Source organism: Macaca thibetana, chromosome 10 (genome assembly GCF_024542745.1).
Source record: "Macaca thibetana thibetana isolate TM-01 chromosome 10, ASM2454274v1, whole genome shotgun sequence".
NCBI lineage: Eukaryota > Metazoa > Chordata > Mammalia > Primates > Cercopithecidae > Macaca > Macaca thibetana.
In genome coordinates, this window is record NC_065587.1 from 71,001,194 (window position 1) to 71,019,634 (window position 18,441).

Below are 18,441 nucleotides of genomic sequence, written 5' to 3' on the forward strand. Positions count from 1 at the left end.
CACTTTGGGAGGCTGAGGCAGGTGGATCACCTGAGGTCAGGAGTTCAAGACCAGCCTGACCAACATGGTGAAACCCTGTCTCTACTAAAAATACAAAAATTAGCCGGGTGTGGTCGTGGGCACCTGTAATCCCAGCTACTTGCGAGGCTGAGGCAGGAGAATCACTTTACCCGGGAGGTGGAGGTTGTGGTGAGCCGAGATCACACCATTGCACTCCAGCCTGGGCGACAGAGTGAGACTCTCAAAAAAAAAAAAAAAAAAGTAGTATAAAATAATGGAATTAAGATTGAACATATTCTGAAAGGTCTCCACTGCCAAACTAAGGAACTAGGGCTCTATTAGGCCATGAGGAGCCACTGAAACTCCCTTCCCAGAGGAAGGACATGGCACAATTCACAGGGCAACAGATGGTGAGGACAACATGGTGGCTTCCAAACCTTACTCACTAGGAATGGCTGAAGAAACTGAATGTTTGACCTAGAAAAGAGAAGACTTTGGGGAGGGAAGGCGTATTCGCCAGACTTGGGGGACAGTAGAATCATTGTTGGACCAAGGAAAAGACTGCTTTGTTTTATGTGGTCTCTGTGAGCATCCTGGGGAGCAGTGAAGGTCAGTGGGGTGAAAGCTCTAGAGAAATAAATGTTCAGTTCAGATAATGAAGACCTTTCTGGTCCTTTCAGTGCACTTTAACTCAAGTTTTTAAATTCATTTATTTGTTTGTTTTTTGTAAATATGAGGTCTTACTATGGTGCCCAGGCTAGTCTCAAACTCCTGGCCTCAAATGATGCTCCGCCTTAGCCTTCCAAAGTGTTGGGATCACAGGGGTGAGCCCCTGCACCTGGCCAAACCTGAGTTTTGTGAGAGCCCACCTGCGAAGCACTGGAAGGAAACAAGGACTGGTACAGACAAAAATCTCTGCCCTCCTGGAACTCATATGAAATGGGGGGAAGATAGGCCTTAAACAGAACCACCCTAGAAATTAATGTTATAGCCAGAGCTTTTCAAGTACAAGTATGGGCTGCTTTGAGAAGTGTAAAATCCGGCCAGGTGCAGTGGCTTATATCTGTAATCCCAGCACTTTGGGAGGCCAAGGGAGAGCAGCCTGGTCAACATGGTGAAACCCCATCTCTACTAAAAACACAAAAATTAGCCAGGCGTGGTGGCAGGTGCATGTAATCCCAGTTACTTGGGAGGGTGAGGCAGAAGAATCACTTGAACCCATGAGGCGAAGGTTGCAGTGAGCTGAGACTGCACCATTGCACTCCAGCCTGCTCAAGAAGAGTGAAACTCCTCTCTCAAAATAAAATAAAAAATAAATATCCCCCATCCTAGGAGTTGTCGAGAGACATGTGTCATGCTTGAAAGGGCTGGATGACTTCTCAGAAGATTCTGTGTCTCTACACGTGTTGTGAAATCTTCAACAATCCTAAATCCCTTAATTAGAGGGAGAGAAAAGGCAAGTGATCAATTGGCTTCTTTTAAAAGCCCATATCTGCATGCTTCGTCTTCACTGCAGTCTGAGGCGCAGAGTGTGGCCAAGCAGGAATTTCATCCTGTGTGTAGCTGGGTGGCTCCACCCATGAATTGAAAATCATTTAGCTGAAATTGTGACACAGCTGCAAATTACAGTCTGCCTGCAGGTTGGGGCTGCGGCTGCGGCATGGCGCAATCCTCCAGTACCCAACATTAAGTAACGCAGGGCAGACTCTTACCAGGGCCCTACTGCTGGTCAGTTGCAAAGACTACAGGCAGCCTGGCTGGAGGAGCTGTGGAGGGGAGAAGGCAAGCTGGCTGTGTCACACTAGCCTGTCTACAGAGGAGCATCACACCCACAATGTCACCATGGCTTTGAGCCTCACGACAGCCCTGGAAGGTGCGTGGATCATGCTGATGAGGATACCAAGGGCCAAAGAAGTAAAAGAATTCAGCCGGCCGGGCGCGGTGGCTCAAGCCTGTAATCCCAGCACTTTGGGAGGCCGAGACGGGTGGATCACGAGGTCAGGAGATCGAGACCATCCTGGCGAACACCGTGAAACCCCGTCTCTACTAAAAAAAATACAAAAAACTAGCCGGGCGAGGTGGCGGGCGCCTGTAGTCCCAGCTACTCGGGAGGCTGAGGCAGGAGAATGGCGTAAACCTGGGAGGCGGAGCTTGCAGTGAGCTGAGATCCGGCCACTGCACTCCAGCCCGGGCTACAGAGCGAGACTCCGCCTCAAAAAAAAAAAAAAAAAAAAAGAATTCAGCCAACATCACACAGTGGACAAGTTCCAAAGCCTGGCTTTGAATCCGGGTCTTTTGACTCCAACTCAGGGATCTTTTTTACTACATTACTCTGGGATCGAGACTGACCAGCTATAGACCCTTCTAGAGAAGACCAAGTGGTCAGTGGTCAGACACCACTGTCCAAACCTGTAGGACCCCTTGCAAAACCTGTGGCACTCAGGGACTTTGAGGCTAATAAAATATATATATATATATATATATATTTTTTTTTTTTTTTGAGACAAGGTCTCACTCTGCCACCCAGGCTGGAGTGCAGTGGTATGATTTCGGCTCACTGCAACCTCCACCTCCCAGATTCAAGTGATTCCAGTGCCTCGGACTCCCGAGTAGCTGGGATTATAGGCATGCACCACCATGCCTGGCTAATTGTTGTGTTTTTAGTAGAGACTGGGTTTTACCGTGTTCCCCAGGCTGGTCTCAAACTCCTGACCTCAAGTGATCCTCCTGCCTCAGCCTCCCAAAGTGCTGGGATTACAGACACGAGCCATGGCACCCAGCCAGGCTAATAATATAACATTATTAATACTAACTTCTTACACTGGGCTGTGCCCAACGCTGTGCTGAGCCTTTCACACTCACCATCTCCTTTGATTCTGAGAGCAATTCCACTCAGTTTTACAGTTGAGGAAACAATGGCTTCGATAGGTGAGGAGACTTGGTAGAGCCAAGACTGTGTGTCTTCATGTTCCCTTGTAAGGGGAGCACCACCTCCCTGTCACCACTGCAGCTTTCTTTGAAAGGAGTGCCCGGGGTCTGGTTTTCCTTGGCTCCCAGGCCAACAGCAACAACCACAATAATAAGCAAAACCGCTCCTTTCCTTTAGACCACACTCAGAAGCATACACAGCACTTTCACACCTATTCATCCCATGCCGTTCATGGAGCTGTCCTCCAGCTTTCTGGCAGGATGAACTTGGTGTCATGAGGCCTCGCCCAGCGTCACAGCTAGTGCCCTGGGTAGGGGCCAAGACCACACATGAGTCTCCTCTTGGGTCCAGGCTCTTTCCATGTCCCTCTCTACCCTCTGCTCTTTTCTTAGTCATCTGCCAGAGCCAACAGTACATCCCATTCTGCCTGGCATGGGTATAGAGCCAGCTGTCTTAGAGCCCCAGAGGCCTGGGAAAGGCTGCCTCGTTTAGGCGCTGACCTCCAAGGTTAAGCAAACACGGGCTCTGGAACCATTTACAGATGGGTATGAAACTCATGGTTGGAGACCAGGTTAATCTCTCTGTGCCCCATAAGATAGAAATAATAATAGCCCCTTTGTATAGGGTTGTTATGAAGGTGAGAAAAGTTAATGTATGTAAAGTGTTTAGCCAGTGCCTGTCCACAGTAAACACTAAATCAATTAGCTATTATTAGTAAGCACTAAATCGGTAGTTATGATTCCCATCTTTACAGTGATATTGATTCACTTATTCAAGAATGTGCATGTTCCAGCCACATGTCAAGCCCTGTGCTAGATTCTGAGAAGAAGATTTGAATAATATGCAACCTGTGCCTTTAAGGAGCTCAGTCTGGAGATGGGGACAGATATCAACAGATAGTTTCAGTGCAGTGGATACATACGGTAATAGAGGTCCTAAGATGTACAAAAGGCTGCATGGGCCTAAAGGACAGAGAAAGGACACTGATTTATCTTCTTCAGTTTTCCAAGCCACCTGTCTATTCGATTTTATCTTTCTCGAGATCAAACATTCTCACTTCTCCCTAAAGTTCCAACCTTGTTATGGTGCTCGGTCTTCCTTCCCCACTGCTATGCTGGGGGAAGCCTTGGGACATTTCTGTTCTCTCGTGAATCCTTGAAGCATTACTTTAAAAGAATATATACTCACTCCTTTGTCCATTGTAAACTTTGATATTTGTAAATATCAATAATAGGAACTTTGAAAAAACATATCCCCTTAGAAACAATCAAGCAAACAAAAACATGTAGAATGTCAGAGCTTCTCCCCACTCCATACCCATCCTTTAAACCGATGTCAAGGTGGGCCCAGTGAGGGTCAGTGACGGACCCTGCAGTCTGAGAAAGACATGGCAGAAGCATAAGGTTAGAGGCTGTTCCGGCTGCCTCCTTAAAAATAACAATTTTCCCCCAAATCTGGACTGAAACTGACATTCAATGCCAGGCATGATCTCAGTTTAACCCGTCGTGGTACACATGCATGCACTTCCCATGTGACACTTCTCAGGTGCACCGTCTCATGTGATCGTGTCCACAGCTTTGTGAATTGAGATGGGTGGGAGTGATTATCCCCAACCATAAGCAAGGCTTCCAGGCTTCAAGGGTTGGAAACCGCTGAGGGTTCGGCCAGCATCAGAACCAACGGCTTCTAATTCCAAATCAAATGGTTTATGCCACACTATAACCCTAAACAAACGAACTGTGTTGTGTCTCACTTCCCTACGCAAGTGGAAGATGCTAATATATGTGTATCATGAGAAAGGACCTCACAATTTTCTGCCTCTGGGTTCTGCGGAGACATTTCTTTGATTCAGAGAGAACTTCCCAGGATCAACAAGAAAAGCATGTCATCAGTTCCTAACCCTACCATCCAGGAAACAGTCCGTCATTTTATAAAATTATAAATGCGAACTATTGGAGTTTCTTTATTATCTGCCCCCTTCTCCCCAAGCTGGTCTTGTACAAACATGATGCACGTCCATTGGGTGACAAGTCTGTCGTAAGTGAAACGTTTACAGGCACTACAGGAATGACCTGGTGCCTCGCCCACCTCATTAGAATTCTAATTGGGGTGTGTAGGAGAGGCTTCTATAAATGGTAAGGCAATCCTTGGCAGCCTGTCTGTCAGCACTGTCCGTGCCATTCCCAGAGGAGCCTGAGAAGAGGCAGAGGAGGGCGAAACATGGCTGGTGAGTGCCCGGCATCTTCTCCATCAGGTCCTTGCCAGAAGCCTGTGCTTCCCCTGGGCCAGCCTGCGAAGCAAGAGTGTCCAGCCGGGACAGCTGCCTGCCTCGGGGGCTCTGAAGGCTGGACTTCGTATTTTAGAGTGCTAGCGAGAGGCGGCTCTTTCTCAGTGGTGGTTGGGTACCTCTAGCATATTCTTGGGGTAGGACATCATTGGAATGTAGCTCTGAGTGATGGGCAGCGTGTTCAGTGCAGCTGGAGGTCGCATCTCCTTAGGCAGAGGACGAGCTTTGCCTTGTTTGTGTTTCTTTTACACATCCATCACTACCCGTAAAACCAAAGCAGACAGGATTCGGGTCTCGTGTTTCTCAGTGTAGCTGTATCCAGCTGTCAGCAGTGTCAGCAAAGAAGCACATCTCAGAGCTACCAGGGAGCGAGAGTGGCAACATGTAAGTTGATTTGAAAGAAACCACTGTTTATTTCAAATCAACTTACTTAGGAGCAAACTACACATTCGGAAGCACCAGACAGGCTCTGTGTAAGTGACTTGATGAGCTGAAGCGTCCCCGTAGCAGGAGCAGCTGTGCCACAAGATGTCCTGGTTCACAGGAGAGCACCAGGGAACAGGGGTTACAAAGAACAACAGGAAGTGCAGGTTCCCCAGCTCTGCGGTTACTGTCGAGGATTTGGGCCTTTGTTAATCAGCACTCCTGCTAAGCAGCATGCTAATTATTATCTGTCTTGTGTGCTCAGCCTAGTGGGTTGACAGGGACGCCAAATCCAAACAAGATATGAATCAAACCTGTAAAATATTATGAATGGCAGTTAGGGCTGCTGGAAGATTGGCCAAAGAAATCACTGAGCCAGATGCAACAGGCAAATGCTGGCTACTTCGGAAGCCACAAAAACTGGGAAAGGTGATTGCACATTGGGTCCCCTCCCCTGTCTCCCATTCCTTGCTGTAATGTATGGCATTGCTGGGATGCTAAGAAGAGGTGCTCTGAACCCTACAGACTGTAGCAAGAGGGGAGGTCAGATGTCATCTAGCCCATCTCTCCCCCTCCAGAGGTGGCTGAGGCCCGGGAAGGGGTGGAGGCTTACACACAGTTAATCCATCACAGAGCCAGCTAGGTCTCAGCAGTGCCCTTTCCACCATGTCCTGCTGCCAGAGCTGAGCTCCTACATAAGTGCACATAATATCCGGAACACAGAAAAGCAATTCTGAACCTGGCTTCTCATTTGAGCTTTGTGACCAACTGCTTGTGTGTTCTCTGCCACCCCTGAGTCTCAAGTTTTCAAGATGAAAGATTTGCAATGAATGCATTTTGAGGTTGCTTCCAGTACTAACTTCTCTTTCTCCACAAAGAGAAACCAGGGCCGGGGAGTGGACGGGCACGTGCCCAGCCCCCAGGAATGGGCTCTCCCATCCCTGTGCAGGACCTCCCGTGGACTCCCAGGAATGGCCTGCCCACTGTGAGCCGTGATGAAATGTCTGTTAACAACCAGAGATGTTCTAAGGTCACAACAGAATGAGGCTGGTTGGGAGAACATCAATTTTGAAAAGGTGGTGGAGAGACAGGTGAATACATTCAGTCCCTTAAATTTGTCCCACATGCAGTTCCTAGCTCAGCTCCAAGTCACTCAGCCAGGAAGTTCCCAGTCAATGTTTCTTGGATTAATGAATTTATTCACTGAACACCTAAGGGAGAAGAGCTGTGCCAGGAGCAGTGGGAAATATGGAGGTGAATGAGATGTGGTTTCTGCCCTCCGTAGCTTTTAGTCTGATTATTTTTTGGTAACACCAGTTTTGTAGGTAAGTAGCATGCAAGGCAGACTGTTATTAAGCTGCATGACAAATACAAAGTAAGTGCTACGGGGACCAACAAGAGAAAGAGACTAGTCTCGTCTGGAATCTGGGATAGGGAAGACTCTGAGAAATGAATAGTACTTGGTCACGGACAATGAGTTGGACTTGATCTGGAGAGGTTTTGCAGGGCAGAGGGAACAGGAAAATAAATGTCAGTGTGAGCAGGTGTAACCCAGGGGACTATCAGGATCACATGTGTGCTGCTTTGAGAGGGCTCTGTGTCCAGCTCCTAATTTAAGGTTCTTGTTGCAATCAGAAAGGATTCTATTATTCCGCCCCTTGGTGGAGAAGGCAGCCTGGGCTGCGGCTGGAAATGAAGGTAGTGGAGGGAGACCTGGCAGGGATCTGCACCAAGTGGCCTGGCATCCCCAGAGTGGATGGGAGAGCAGCTTGTGAGCACAGACGAGGGCTCCAGTGTGGAGAGGAGGCAAAGTTCCCCATCCCCAAAGCCACTTGGAAGCCCTGGGTAAGTGGCAGAGTCCTCAGGGTACACACCTGAACCACAGGCTTCTGCCTGCAAAAGACCAGAACCTCTGTTTTGGGGACTAATGGCTCTGTCCCTGTGGGGCAGCGAGTTTTCTTGCCAACTACTTTTCTGGGCAGAGCACTGGCCTTGGCTTCAGGGACTTCCCATCTCCAGGCCTCATTTCCTCCATTCCCAAAGGACCTGTAACATTCCCAGCGTCGGGGTCTGCCACGAAACCATTCTCCTTGGAGCTGGGACACCAGTTGCCCTTCCTCCCATGGAAGCAGTCAGGAATTGCTCTTGGGTTCTGGCCTCCTTCTCTTCTGTAAATCTTCTAGGCGCTTCCTGGGCCCTCCTCACATTTTTGTACCTGGCATTGGGACCAAGGCAATATCCACCCTCTCTCTGAAAAGGAGATCACCCCTCTGGGCTCAGAGTCTTGTGATTCCAGCTGCTCAGTGTTTGAAATGAGGACCAGCTGCGTCCTCTCTCCCTGGCTCCGTGACCTTCTTCTATTTGGGACAGTGGCTACTCCCTGTTCCTTAGAGACAGCCCATGAGCAGCTTCATTCCACCGGGAATGACAGCTGCCCGTATTTCAGCATTTGTTCCTGTAGGATTCCTTACAGGATAGCTGACGAGTTAATAGTGAAGGTTCAGAGGTGCTCTCTGGATCAAGTCTCCACTCTGCCCCTTACAAGATGAATAGTCTTGGGCAGGTCACTTAACTTGTGTGTCTCAGTTTCCTCATCTCCAAAATGGGGTTATTGCAGTATCCACCTCATGGGTGCTTATGATTACCTGGAAACTTTTTTCATGAGCCTATTTTCTCCTTGTCTTGGGGGATTTAAGAAAAACCCTATGAGGTGAATTACATTTTCTAATCGGGGCGATTCCCAGGGGACCCTCTCCATTAAGCACCTTTTAGCACAAGTCCTCCCTGCTCGCCCATCATCCATTCCCAAGTCCAAAGTCCTCGTGCCTGTGCGCTCCTCTTGTTCACCTCAAATAACTTCATGCTGGCTCCGCCCCGCAGGGCTGTCTCTGTAGATGGAGCAATCATTCTCCTCCCCAGGGCCCACGTGCCAGGCTGGGGTGTGTGCTGAAGTTAGGAAATCTCGCTTAGTAGTGGAGGGCACAAGGCCCAAGATCTTGGTAGGAGCTGAGAGATGGAGTCAGAAGGAGTCAGCCTTACCCTCTCTCAGCGTGATTTTCCTTATTAAAAAAGAGGACAGTGACTCCTCCCCTGCCTCCTTCCTATGACTGCCGGGTGGCTCTGGTCAGATAATTCATGTGAAGGAGATTTGATAAGTGTAGACAATAAATAGGCCTAAGGTAGTGAGTCTCAGTCCTTGCTGCACATTAGAATCACCAAGAGAGCTTTAAAGAAAATGCTGGCCAGGTGCAGTGGCTCACGCCTGTAATCTCAGCACATTGGGAGGCCAAGGTGGGCAGATCATCTGAGGTGAGGAGTTTGAGACCAGCCTGACCAATATGGCAAAATCTCATCTACTAAAAATGCAAAAATTAGTGGGGCACGCTGGTGTGCGCTTGTAGTCCCAACTACTTGGGAGGCTGAGGTTACAGTGAGGCAAGAGAATCGCTTGAACCTGGGAGGCAGAGGTTGCAGTGAGCTGAGATCACACCACTACACTCCAGCTTGGGCAACAGAGAGAGACTCCATTAAAAAAAAAAAAAGAAAGGAAGAAAGAAAGAAAGGAAAGAAGGGAGGGAAGGAGGGAGGGAAGAAAGGAAGGAAGGAAGGAGGGAGGGAGGGAGGGAGGGGGAAGGAAGGAAGGAAGGAAGGAAGGAAGGAAGGAAGGAAGGAAGGAAGGAAGGAAGGAAAAGAGAAAGGAAGGAAGGAAGGAAAAGAGAAAGAAAGGAAGGAAGAAAGAAAGAAAGAAAGAGAAAGAAAGAAAAAGAAAGAAGGAAATGCCAGTGTCATCCCTATCCAAAGATTCTAATTGAATTTGCCTAGAGACACCACTACACTCCAGCTTGGGCAACAGAGAGAGACTCTGTTAAAAAAAAAAAAAAAAAAAAAAAAAAAAAAAAAAAAAGTAAGGAAGAAATAAAGAAAGGAAATAAGGGAGGGAGGGAGGGAAGGAAGGAAGGAAGGAAAAGAAAGAGAAAGAGAGAAAGAAAGAGAGAGAGAAAGAGAAAGAAAGGAAGGAAGGGAGAGAGGGAGGGAGGGAAAAGAAATGCCAGTGTCATCCCTATCCAAAGATTCTAGTTGAATTTGCCTAGGGTGGGTCTCAGAGCAATAGAACATTCTCCAGGTGATTCTTCTGGGCAGCTAGGGTTGACAGCCTCTGGTCTCAGAGATTCTAAACTCTCGCTTAGGAAGAGAAGTCTTTCTGTCCTCTTGTTTTGCCCTGACCATAGGGTGTCTAGGCAGGGAGTAGGCTGTGGATGGCCCCTCCAGGATCTGTATCTAAGTCACTGCTGCCTTGGTTGGCTGCAGGGCAGCAGCTTGGGGTCATATCTGCTCAGGCAAAATTGGCTTTCAGTCTGGGCTTGAGTCCAGCCTCTGCCTAAGCATGTGATCTTGAGTAAGTGACTTCACCTGACTGGACTTCCAAATCCCTCATCTGTGAAATAGGGATAGCAACATCTTTTTAATAGTCAATATTTTGTGACTATTAAAAGACATAACGCAGGTGAAATGCCGAGCTCAGTGTCTGACACATAAGAGGTCCTCAATAGCAGCCCATTAAAAGCCCATTAAAATACTTGTTTTTGCCATTATATATGGGATCCCAAGGCATTTGTTTCCCCCAATCTCTGGGGGTCCCGGTGCTAGTGATGGGTATATGTTGAATCCCAACAATAACCCTAAGAGGGAAGATGTTCAGGTCTCACTGTCCCTCTTCTACAGATGAGAAAAGTACAATTCAGAGACATTGAGGCCCTTGCTCAGGGCCTCTCACCGGTCCAGGCACCAATCCAGGGCTCATTTCTCTTCATCCTTACCAGCCCCTTACTCTGCCTGAATGCCAAGAAATTGTGCCACCTGTGCTGCACAGGGCTTGCAAATGTCAGGATATGTGGCAGAAGTTAAAAGGAAACAGCACAGGCTAGAAAGAGAGAAAGGAGAGAGAGATGGGTGCTGAGGAGGAAAGCACCTGTGTCCTTGGAGCCAGAGGAGGGCTGGCCAGGGGCTAAAGATGTTCCCAGTGTCTAGGGGTGGGAAGTGGGATGACTCACAGCCTGTCGGTGACCAGGATCTGAGACCTGGCTTCTGGGCTAAGATCTGCTTCAACTCTGTGACCTCCGCAGATGGCTTCCCCTTTCAGGGTCTCAGCTTTCTGACCTGTCATGTGGGCATACTAGATTACATCACTGTTTTTCAAGCTGCCAGTTGCCATCCACTAGCAGGTTGTAAAATCAGTTTAGTGGACTGTGACCAGCCATTAAGAAAGAGAAAAAGCCGAAGAGAAAATATCAGAGTACCCTGATACATAGTATTAGCCCTGTGAAACCTCATGTCTTTTCCAGATCCATGTGTGTAAAGACTATTTAGATTTCTTGATTTGTCCCCCAGGCAGAAGCAGCAAGAGCACAGTGGTGAGATCTCAGCTCACTGCAGCCTCCACCTCAGGGTTCAAGCCATTCTCCTGCCTCAGCCTCCCGAGTAGCTGGAACTACAGGCATACATCACCACATCCAGCTAATTTTCGTATTTTTAGTAGTGATGGGATTTCGCCGTGATGGCCAGGCTGGTCTCGAACTCCTGACCTCAGGTGATCTTCCTGCCTCGGTCTTCCAAATTGTTGGGATTACAAGTGTGAGCCACCGTGCTCGGCCACTTTTTAGCATTTCTATCAGCCCTCATTAACTCTAGACTTCTGTAAAATAAAAATGCATCTATGTCTAGAGAAAAGATACGGGAAGTAGAGTCTGGGTGGGGGCTAGGGATAGTCCCAGTCACTAGAGTAGCATCACTCCATATTGGGCCCCCTGTCAGCCCCTCTGTGGGGTGGTCCTCTCTGGAATAGGAGATGAGAGCCCCATTACACACCCGGCGACCAAGTCATTCTCACTCGTCTGCTGCAGGTGATTCAACTGCAGAGCCAGGCTGACAAGGGTTAAGACGGCGGAATAGCAGCTTCCCTTTCACATCTGGAGTCTTTCTCTGTGCTTTTCACATGACCTCTGCCAAAGAGGGACCACAGAATAAATGGGCAGGGGTTACATTAACATACTTGTGATTATGTTTGGCTGTGATTGATGGTGAATGCCCCCCCCCCAAAAAAAAGTAGCTTAGAAAAATAAGACAGAAGTTTATTTCTTCCTTGCATGAGCAGCCTGTATGCAGGCAGTTCTGGGCAGGCCAGGTGGTGGCACCATTCTCAGGGCCCAGCTCTGTCCAGTCTCCTCTCCACCATCGCTAGGGTCCATATGGTTCTGCATGGTCTGAGACAACCGCTAGAACCTTGTCCATGTCCAGATAGCAGGATGGAACAAGAGGAAGAAAACAGGCAAAGGGCATTTGCCAACTGTTTATATAAAGAGGTTTTCTAAAAAATAAAAAATAAAATAAAAATTGAAAACAGGTATTCAAACAAATATTACCAAGTACACATTCATAGCTGCACTACTCAGAGTAGCTGAAAGGTAGGGACAACCCAGATGTCCATCAGCTGATGAATGCATCAACAAAACATGGAATATTCATGTAATAGACTATCATTCAGCCATAAGAAAAGAATGAACTACTGATACATCCTCCAACATGACCTAGCCTTGAAAACATTACGCTAAGTAAAATAAGTGAGACCCAAATCACACATTGTGTGATTCCATTTGTTAATTTATGAAATGCCCAGAATAGGGCCGGGCGAGGTGGCTCATGACTGTAATTCCAGCACTTTAGGGGGCCAGGTGGGTGGACAATTTGAGGTCGGGAGTTCGACACCAGGATGGCCAACATGGTGAAACCCCATCTCTATCAAAAATACAAAAAAATTAGCCGGGCGTGGTAACACCCGCCTGTAATCCCAGCTACTCAGGAGGCTGAGGCAGGAGAATCACTTAAACCTGGGAGGCGGTGGTTGCAGTGAGGCCAAGATCATACCACTGCACTCCAGCCTGGGCAACAGAGGGAGACTCCATCTCAAAAAAAGAAAAGAAAAGAAAAGAAACAAAAAGAAAAAGAAATGCCCAGGATAGGCAAATCCATAGAGACAGAAAGAGCTGGAGTTGGCAGGGGCTGGGAATAGGAGGAAATGGGGAGTTCCTCCTAATGGATTGGGGGATTCTTTGGGGAGTGAAGAGAAAGTTCTGCCACTAGATAGTGGAGATAATTGCATGTTGTGAATGTACTAAACGCCCCTGAATTGTACATTTTAAAATGTTTTAAATGGCAATTTTTATGTTGTGAATTTTACCTCAATTTTTTAAAAGAGAGATTTCCTGGAAGTTAATACCTATAACTTCTGCCTATAAGTTTTTGGCCCAAATTCACCCTCACGGCCACCGAGCCAGAGTGGAGCCTGGGAAAGCAGTGCCTGTACATATGGGGGATTTCATTACCAGGAAAGAAGGAACAAGTGAACATCAGGATAGATATTTATCTGGCAGTCCACCACATTAGAATTGCTGCTGGCACTGATGTTCTCAGGAAAAAAAATCTGAGAAATTGCCCCAGGCCTGACACTGGAGTTAAGCATTAACTCAGGGAGGTGGCGAGGAATCAGAGTTTGGAGATGTCACACTGTGGGCAAAGCACCTCTGCGGCCTCCGTGTGCTCACATCTGGAATAAGGGTTAGGAGTATGTGATCGGTCTCTAAGGTTTCTTTTCCCGCTGATGTCTTTTAAGTATGTACGTTGATGAGTCAGTTATAAGAATCACGCGACTCCTGTCTCTTCTTCTCCTCCCTTCACCCAGACTGGTGCAGAAGACAGCCCTGAGGCTCATAAATATACATAAAGCGGTAAACCTGAGAACCTTAGACGGCTGAATACCTTTCCCTCCTCTCCTTTCCTACACATTCTGACAGGGTGGGCTGTGATGAGTGCCATGTCAAGGGCTTTGGGGTTAGGGAGACAGGATCATTGGATCCTTGATTTGGGGGCTGGCAGAGCAATCCTAGGGTTAAGGGACAGGATGATGACTGAGGGAGGCAGCTGGTGAGCGGTTCAGAACCACACCGGAAGCTTGATGAGCACGCTCTCAGCCGGCACCCCTACTCGGGGATGCAGGGCAGGTTGTCCCCTTTGTCCAGCTCCCGTGAAGACAGTTCTTTTGGAAGAGATGTTTTCCTTCCAGGAGCTCGGTGTCTCTCCTCTGTCAGAATCCAAACGCTAGCAGGTGTACGATGCAGCAGGAGGGCCCCTCACCACCTAGGGCACTTTCTGGACTCAAAATCCTACATGAGACCCTCTTCCAAAAGGTTTCAGGACCACAGTGACAGGGTAGAGTCAGTAAGGCCTGCTGAAAAGGAAACACCATTTTCTCTTCCAGACCACTCTTAATACTTCCTAGCCGCCAAATGTGTGGGGTTTGTTCTCATACCAAGCCATTCTCTGTGGACACCACTGGGTGTCCTACAACTCAACTCAATTCTCACACTGTTGGGAGTTAGCACACAGCCCACAGGGTGTGCACACGCCCCTCAGTCCCACAAGACTGCCCCACTTCAGATGCCAGTGCTTCAGAAGTTGTCACCTGTGCTTCTGACCGACCAGATTTAAATCAGGAGTTCCCACCAGCCCCCTTCTCAGGTTTGAAGATTTGCTAGAACAGCCCACAGAACTCAGGAAAACAGATGACCAGTTTATGATAAAAGGATACAACTCAGAAGCAGCCAGATGGAAAAGGTGCCTGGGATAAGGTGTGGGGAGGGGCGCAGAGCCCCCATGTCCCCCTCCCAGCACTTCCATGAGTTCAGCCTGGAGGCTCCTCAGGCCCCATCCTTTGGGGTTTGGGTTTTTATGAAGGCTTCATTCTTAGGCATGATTCATTAAGTCATCAGTCATTGGTGATGAAATCAACCTCCAGTCCCTCTCCCCTCTGTGGAAGTGGGTAGTGGGCATGAGGCTGAAAGTCCCAAGTCTCTAATCACTGGTTGGCTCCCCTGGCAACCAGCTCCCGTCCTGAGGCTATCCAGGAGCTGCCAGTACCAGTCATCTCATTAGCATACAAAAAGTCACTCATCATTTTGGAGGTTGCAAGGGTTTCAGGAACTTTGTGCCAAGAGAAAGCAGAGATCAAATATATATTTCTCATTATGCCACACCTGGGTTCAGAATCCTGGCTCTGCCAATTTCCAGGTATGTGACCTCAGATAAACTACCTGGTCTCTGAGCCTTGGTTTCTCATTGTAAGATTTCATTGACCACATACATAACGTGTTCTGTGGACTGCACATAGCAGTTGGCATAAAGAAGGCTGATGACAAAAGTGAGCCCCACTTTTCCTCCTCCTCCTCCAGCTTGCAGCAGTCTCGCACATCCCACAGCCACCCTAACAGAGAGCAAGGCTTGTTGGTGCTGCCGGGACTCATGCTTGGTGTCAGAAAAGGCAGAGATGATGAGTGTGGGCTCTGGAGCCTGCAGTCCTCCACTGTGGAGTGGGGTGACCGTGACCAAAGTACCTGGTTTCTCTACACCTTAGCTTCCTTGTCTGTAAAACAGGACGTCTGCAAGTGTCTGCCTCATAGAGTTAATGAGCTAATACACATAAACACTTTGAAAGATGGCTGGCACACAAATGCCCAGTAAACTTCAGCTAATAGTATGATCACCACCACCACAGTCACCCCAGGTCTGACCTAGTGGGGCATGCAAAGTGCCCCTCATGTTCTTTCTGCAGGTTTCCCTGTTGGGAGGCACCCTGGAGCTCAGTCTTTTCTTTTTAATCCTCTCTAGGGACAAGACATTGGTCTCTGGGATGAATGGGAGGGGCCTCTACTATTGACACAGCCGCAGCAAACAATGCATGAGCTTTGGTGGAGCAAAGAAGGGTGTGGGCCTGTTGGGAGAGGCAGGTGCCAGCAAGAGATGCTGAGTACCCTGCCCCTCTTTCCTTACCTCTGTGCTGGACAAAGCCTTCTGGAGACGGACTTTCTACTTTCAAAGAACTCGTGGTCTAGAGTGAGCTTTATCTGGAAAAGGACATGCGTCCTTTGGGATTTGGGGGTGGGGTGAAAAATCTCTAGGAAGGCTCAAGTGGTCTGAAACCATATGTTCCATAGAGTTCTTGTTTTTTAAAAATATATATTTCCAGAGGTTTTTATTTGAGAGCTCTTCTCTTTTGTTTTTCTTTTCTTTGCTTTCTTTTTTCTTTTTTTTAATTTTGAGATGGAATCTTGCTCTGTCACCCAGGCTGGAGTGCAGTGGCATGATCTCAACTCACTGCAAGCTCCACTTCTCAGGTTCAGGTGATTCTCCTGCCTCAACCTCCTGAGTAGCTGTGATTACAGGCATGCGCTACCATGCCAGGCTAATTTTTTAATTTTTAGTAGAGATGGGGTTTTGCCATGTTGGCCAGGCTGGCCTCGAACTCCTGACCTCAAATGATCCACCCACCTCGGCCTCCCAAAGTGTTGGGATTATAGGTGTAAGCCACTGCACCCGGCCAGCCATTCTTTTTTCTAAAGCGAGTAAAGCTCTACCAAATTGCAACTGGCTGGGATGCACAGAAAGTAGTGAGCAAGATTGGCAGGAGGAGAGGGGAGAAAGTTGGGGGCCGTTTCCCTAGAGAGGTCTGGCATCTATCAGCTGTACACAGCCATCTAGGGCTCAGTGTTTGCCAGTGTCTGAGTTCTGGGCTGTCTCTGTTGGCTACTCAGGTACAGGAATGCTCATTTTCCCCCTGCTCCCTCTGTCCTTTCTGTCCTCCCTTATTTCTTCCCTTCATTCAACAAATCCTTGTTGATTGCACGAATGTCTCAGTTTCCCTGAATTTGTGCAAAAATCTATTAATTTATTCTTTCAATGAATATTTGTTAAATGAATGAGTGAGTGGATGTTTGAATGAATGAATTTAGCACCCTGAACTGGGAGTAAGCTCATCTCTTGAGTCCCCTCTCTCCAACAGCAGGTTGGCTCACCATCCCAGGGAGCCTGCATTTTACTGGAGAGGGTACCTATGGTGACCCTCCGCCCCATCTCCAGTGCTCTTGAGTGGAAGCCCCTCCCCAGTCCTGCCCTGGCCCCCACTCGCTCCTGTCTCACCTTTCTCTCTTCTCCACGAAGGGCCCCTGCTCTAGACAAATAGCATCACTCCTTCTCTTGTGCCTTTGAGCCTCTCCTTCCCACCGTCTAGAATGCAGGCTGCTCTATGGGCCCCTGACAAAATTCTCTCTCCTTTCAAGGCCCAGCATTTTCAGTGTAGCTTTTCCTGATCCCTACAACTGAAAGTGATTTTTTTTTTCCTGCCTGCATCTCTCATACACCTTTCCTGGATTTACCCCATTCCATCATTCATGATCACTTATGCTTGTCTTATCCACTGCTGAAGCTCTTGGAGAGTTACAACTACACTTCATACACGTTTACACTCCCAACATTGTGCCTCACACAATGTCCTATGAATAATAGTTGCTCTAATATTTTTATTGAATGAATACTTCATATTCACTTTTCCTTGTAGACTAAATTTTGAGCTGTTGTCATGACGATTATCTCATGACATTAGTCTTTTCTTTGTTCATTTATTCCTTCATCCATTTATTTATCTAATTATCCTAATACAGTCAAGCAGTGTGCTAGGCATCAGAATAGAAAGATCAAGAGGGCGCCGGGTGCAGTGGCTCATGCCTGTAATCCCAGCACTCTGGGATGCCAAGGCGTGCAGATCACTTGAGCCCAGGAGTTTGAGGCCAACTTGGGCAATATGACAAAACTCTGTCTCTACAGAAAATACAGAAGTTAGCTGGGAGTGGTGGCTCATGCCTGTAGTCCCAGCCAATGGGGAGGCTGAGGTGGGAGAATCCCTTGAGTCCAGGAGCCAGAGGTTGCAGTGAGCCAAGATCACACCACTGCACTCCAGCCTGAGGCAACAGAGCCAGATCCTGCCTCAAAAATAAAATAGAATAAAAGATTAAAAAGGGATGTTCTGATGCAGACAGATGGACACATATAAAAAAGAGCTGTGTCTGGCACTGGAATGCACCCTCACACTCTCATCATAGCTGTGGCCTCTTTGTAAAGACAGAGACCAGTTTGGTTTGCAGAAGAATGGGTGACGTAACCTCTTAAACATAACTCATAGGAAGATTTCCCAAAAAGTTTCTTTCAGCGAACACTTGGTACATCGTGGCATCTCTCATAAACCCTTCTCAGTTTAGCTCTGTCATCTTCACAATCATGTGAGAAGAAATCAGGAGGGTGGATTTTGAGATGTTTGTCCTCGAGTCTTATCCAGGTCATTCATGGCCTTTGACCTGCTCCTATAAACAGCTCTTGCCAGTGAGCATTTGCAAGTCCCCTCTGGGCCAAGGATTCCCCAATCACTAGTCCTAGAAACACTGCTCAGAGTCTCCGCCAGCCTCCCTAGCATCAGAGGCCCAGGTCAACACCAAGGCATTACAAATACAGGGAAGGTAAAGGATGCAAAAGTAAACATTTGCTGGATGCTGGAGAGGTGAAACATGCTTGGCGTCTGGGTACACACAAGGGTACAACAAAGAAGCCAAACCAGGATGATGGGTGTGAGAGAAGTATCCTCCCTTCCGTTTTTTTTTTTTTTTTTTTTTTTTTGAGACAGAGTTTTGCTTTTGTCGCCCAGGCTGGAGTGCAATGGTTGTGACCTCGGCTCACTGTAACCTCCGCCTCCCAGATTCAAGTGATTCTCCTGCTTCAGCCTCTTGAGTAGCTGGGATTACAGGTGTGCATCACCACGCCCAGCTAATTCTTTGTATTTTTAGTAGAGATGGGGTTTCACCATGTTGGCCAGGCTGGTCTCAAGCTCCTGACCTCAGGTGATCCGCCTACCTCAGCCACACAAAGT

General features: G+C 47.9%; 1 protein-coding gene across 1 annotated transcript in view; it reads left to right on the forward strand.

Moving 5' to 3' along the window:
- TGM3 (transglutaminase 3) overlaps nucleotides 1-18,441 on the forward strand; it is a 137,815-nt gene that overhangs the window by 87,267 nt on the left and 32,107 nt on the right. The window lies entirely within an intron of this gene.